Genomic DNA, 4971 nt, shown 5'->3' with positions numbered 1-4971 from the left:
CCCCCACTCCCCTCAAGGAGAGGTCTGTGAATTCTTCTCCTTCTGCTCATCCATCTCAGTTCTTTGTAGAACTAGTTGGACTTCTGTGCACCTTTTCCTAACTTTGACTTGGTGTGAAGAAACTAGGTCAACCATGGAGCGAGGAGGTGGAAGAAGTGAACGGTCTGGTCTCCAGACTCGGTTGAGGAGGGAGTGTTTTGCCTCCAGGGAGCTTCCGCTGTTACAGCCTTCTGAAGGCAATGGAAGGAGACGCAACTGAGACTGAGCTGCAGAACAGACGACACCGACAATCACAAATATGTTCACTTTATAGATGAACAAAAATCCAGCCAAAAATGCTGTGTCCTGAAGTAAAGTGTGGGAGTTTCTGGATATTTATCAAGCTGTTTTGTAACAAAGCCAAAAAGAAAAAAAGGCTCAAAAAYAAGCATGTTTCACCTCTCTAGGCTAAGTTTTCAGGGATCAAGAAACTTTATCTCATTAAAACTACAGCTTTTGTGGAATCATTTGTTAGATTTTTTAAAACTAAAGTAATTGAGGTCCCATGTACCCCGCTTACAGCATTATTTGTGGACTGAACCGGACTGGGCAAGGGACAATAAAGAAGGGCAGGTTTTATCATGGGTTTATATTCGTTGCTAGAAAGGTGATACTTTTCTGTTGGAAGTTTGATAAACACCCTATTTTTTAAATGTGGCTGAAAGAATTTGGAAATGAATTTCAATTGGAGAAAATTAGTTTTATCTTGCCTAACCAAGAAAAAAAAAAACATTTTATAAGATTTGGCAACCAGTCATTAATTGATGGATAAACTTGAGCAAAATATACTTTTTTAAACATTCTTATYCAGTGACTAATTAGTTACCACTTAACGTAACATTTCTGTTTTTAGGATGATGGAGAGAACATGCAAACTTCACATAAAAAAAACTTCTATCTATTTGTTGTAAACTACCTGTGTCCCCACAGTCTGGCCTATTCCCTTTTATTAATACATCAGCAGTTCAGACAAATAATTCATTAGTCCACTTAGGAATAAACATTTCATCTCTAAACTRAGGTTGTTCAACTATCTACAACATATTAATATATATTTTTTATTTTTTTCTTCCTTTTTTAGCCACTTCAGTAGAAAACAGAACTGAATGTTAGTTTCTTAATTTCTTCATCATCAGTGACCTTTTTATACTATGGTAAAGAGGAAAAAGAAGAAGAGACATGTAAGAACTGTAAAGAGAGAAACTGATAGAAATTCGACTTGTGAAATGTACACCAAGAACACAAGACAACACACCTGACATCAGAGAATGAACATGAACACCCAGCAACCAAACATAAACATATGTATGTACATATACCCATACACACATGTATATACATACACACATATACACATAGACATATATACAGTATACATACACACATATACACATAGACATATATATATATACATATGCACACACACATACACATAGATATACATTTACACATCCACACATACGTACAATAATTACAACCTCGCTAAGTAATATACACAAAACACACACACCCACACACACACAGCCAGACACATATGCACACAACATATTATATTAATMCTTTGTGACCTTTCTACTGAACTTCACTTCAAAAAGATGTGCTTTACAATCCAGGGCGTCTTAATTATTTAGTTCTTTTCTTAAAAACAGAGAAATCAGTCCAGGAATGATTTGCATTGTTTTCTCCTGTCTCGTTATTTACTGCCACTTAAGGTCAAGTGTGATTATAGTTCATCAAATTGAATCAAAACTAAAAGCGGTGACTACGTTGCTCCAAGCCCGACGGATGTGAATTTGYTCTTATCTCTCTCTGTCACATAGGTGACCCCGCAGGATAAGGTGAGGAGTGTAACTGCTTACGATCTTGTTTTTGATAAGCGACAGAGATGAACGCTGCAGCGGGACAATCAGTGGTCACCTTTCTTTCTATTTCGGTCACTGTTTCTCCTCTTCACCGCCTTCCCGCCACCCACCCCTCCCTCCCCTTTCTGCCCAAAGGGACAGCAGCTCTGTCGAGACGGCAGCGGAGGGAAAGAGAAAGAAAAATCTAGTTTTTTTTTCTCCCCTCCTCAGCAGTTTTCACATTTGACAATTTAGGCAAAAAATAAAATATACTGTAAAGTCGGCAGGGCCCTGTTTGGTATTCATTGTTGACACAGTTATATTTTGACAGGGCTTAATCATCTGTAAAAGCAAACTATCACATCTTCTGCATGGATTCACACAGTAGATGTGATTATGCAAGAAGAAGAGGAGGAAGAAAATGTTTGTGGAGTTTGTGAAGCAGATAAAAGAATCAGCCACACCTACCTAACACATATTCTGAATAAAAACACTCTCTATTTACTTCTGCTGTATTCAGCTCCCTCCTGATACTCACACTATRTTTTACGATAATAACTTCTTATCATTCACCATGCTGCCTTCCTATAGTGTCTTTAAAGTGTTATTTGTTTTTCTTAGTAAAAGTTTAAAGTTGCACTGGTGCACTTCTAAGAAAATCTGTGCAAAAACAGTCTGTTGTTATTTTTAAAAGGATTTTAAAGGCTTTAGATTTGCATTCCTTTGAATTAAGTAATTTGAAGATCTGCATGGGATTAAATTAATTATTAAATAGAATGGTTCAAACCAGGGGTGCCCAAACATTTTCCCCAAGAGGGTCAAAATGAAAATCTATCCAGGGCTGCGGGCCAAATGCAGTACATGAAATACAAATACTTTTTAAGTAAAGTCCTTTATTTTTTTAACGATTAAACTATGCGATGGGCCTCTTTTGTTTTAGTCTGTACACTTGAATAAAGTCTGCCATACACTCAAGTAGCAAAGGCTCATGGGACATTTCATAAATTGATAAAATATGAGATTTTGTGGCCTCATAAAGTGTGCAGATCTACATGTGGGGTTAAATCTGATCTAAATATTTCTTGTTGTCATTTCATGTTTCATGTTTAATCCTAATAAATCAAAGATAAAGTCAGCACCATGAATGAAAACTACCTTCACTACAGCCATTTTATATAGTAATTTGACCAATGGAAATACTGTTTCTACATAGGATAACAGGCTATACAACCTTGTAACTTTGGCAACTGTTGGTGGRCCAAATCAAATGACTTGGCRGGCCAATATTGGCCCATGGGACACGCTTTGGGCTCCKCTGGTTTAAATGTTATTGTTGACTGTATTTTCCATTCGTGCAAGCTAAGAGTGCATCATTTTACATATCTGAAGCCAAAAAGCTTTGTTTTATTTTCAGCTTGTTGCCACATTGTTAGAGATTGTACTGAGTTGTTGTCTGTGACATCTCTGATTTGTAAAGATCAACATTTGCCCCAGTTAAACTCATCTGTCAAACTCTCTTACAAATGATTTGCTTTAGTCCATCAAGATGTATTAAAAGTAGAGGCAGGACTAGTAGCAGGAAGTTGAAGCCTTAAAGGACCAGTGCCTTCTTGTAGCCTAGCTGCAGTAGTTTTAAAGTCCACCCCCTCCATGTWAACAAATGCAAGTAGCGGTCTCAACAGTGCATGGGGGGAGTTTTCTTGGCTGTGTGGGTGAAGTTTGTCCTAACCATGGTTGGTGGAGTTCCTCAGTGCGGGTAGGGCTTGTTCTTCGGTGTGGGCAGAGATCGGCAAAACTGTGATTAGTCTGGTTGACTTGTGTTGTGGGGCAAGTTAAAAGATGAAGTAATGGTAAATTATTGTGAACATATAATTTATTGACTTAAATTTGCAACAGCTATTACCTTCTTGTTTTGAGTTATGATGAAATTTAACATTTGTATTTAAAGTTACGGGGGCTTTCTGGTCGTTTTGGCTGAGTAACACGTCCCTTCAGCTGCCCAMCTTTCATCCAACCAAATCGTTACGGCTTTTTCTGACTCCTCCCACAAAAGTTCAACAGACCAATCATGTCTTTGACAAACTCCTCCTACACAGTAAGAACCTCATGCTTAGACTTTTTTCCTGACAAACAGATACCCTTCAACTTGTTTTTGAGGTGTTTATTTTTGTTTTTCACAAAKTTCTTACCTTGCAGCTGTTCACTTGTGCATTTTTAAGTACATTTCATTTCAGTTAGTTATTTGAGGCTTTAAACAAGTGTCATGTTATACAGCCAGTGTGACAGCCTGTTACTGAATCGTAAGGGTATGTTGGGAGGGATGTTTATATCGACCGTACATCCCCAAGTCCCTAATAGGCAGACGCTAGCTTCAAAAATACAAGGTAGCATAAAAATGGCAATTTCAACAACAGAAGAAAATAGAGATGCTTCATCCATCKACATTAATGTTGATGGCCCAATTTAGTATTATTCTGCAGCAAAATTATACCCATAAAATAGGGTGTTTAGGTAAAAATAACACGGTATGCTCTTAAAAGAGGACATTTTGGCTCCAGCTTTGGATTATGAAAGTTAACAGAATTGTTTGTTCATTTTTATTTATGTTGATGACTCAAGCATTTCAGCCTTAATGTCTATGGAAACTATTTAGATACTGTTACAACACATGCAAATGGTAGTTTTTAGTAACTGAAAAATAAAGTGGAGCTTTGTAAGAAATCAACTTCTAATTTGTCTTTGAATGCGACCAAATGAGGTTTTGAGGGAAGTGATGACATCACAGCATGCACAAAGACATGGGTTCTCAGATTTTTTTTTTAATGTTTAGATCAGGGGTGGGCAATCCTGGTCCTCGAGGGCCGCAGCCCTACAGGTTTTATGTTTTTCCTGCTCCAACACACCTGATTCAGACATTGAATTACCTCTCCAAGTTCTGCAGTATGGGGGACTGACACTGACATAACTAGAAAATAAAGCAGAAATATATAAATGGACCAATAAATAAATTCAATTAAAAATGTGCCAATTAAATTAAAAAAGGAGAGCTTTATCTCATGTTTTCTAATTTAATTAACCTTCATATTTATTT

The 4971-nt window shown here is 37.2% G+C and overlaps 1 protein-coding gene across 4 annotated transcripts in view; it reads left to right on the top strand.

Moving 5' to 3' along the window:
- Nucleotides 1-4971, top strand: part of rnf152 (ring finger protein 152) — a 50358-nt gene that overhangs the window by 43219 nt on the left and 2168 nt on the right. Inside the window, exon 1 of one of the 4 annotated variants that reach the window (XM_014015268.1) lies at nucleotides 3925-3975. The exons of the other annotated variants lie outside the window; for them this stretch is intronic. The gene's annotated coding sequence lies outside the window, so the exon portion shown is untranslated. Of the gene's footprint in view, nucleotides 1-3924; nucleotides 3976-4971 lie in introns of those variants that run through there. 4 annotated transcript variants of the gene reach the window in all.

The sequence above is a fragment of the Austrofundulus limnaeus genome, unplaced genomic scaffold (genome assembly GCF_001266775.1).
Source record: "Austrofundulus limnaeus strain Quisiro unplaced genomic scaffold, Austrofundulus_limnaeus-1.0 Scaffold126, whole genome shotgun sequence".
Taxonomy (NCBI): Eukaryota; Metazoa; Chordata; class Actinopteri; order Cyprinodontiformes; family Rivulidae; genus Austrofundulus; species Austrofundulus limnaeus.
This window is presented reverse-complemented; position numbering and strand designations above follow the sequence as displayed.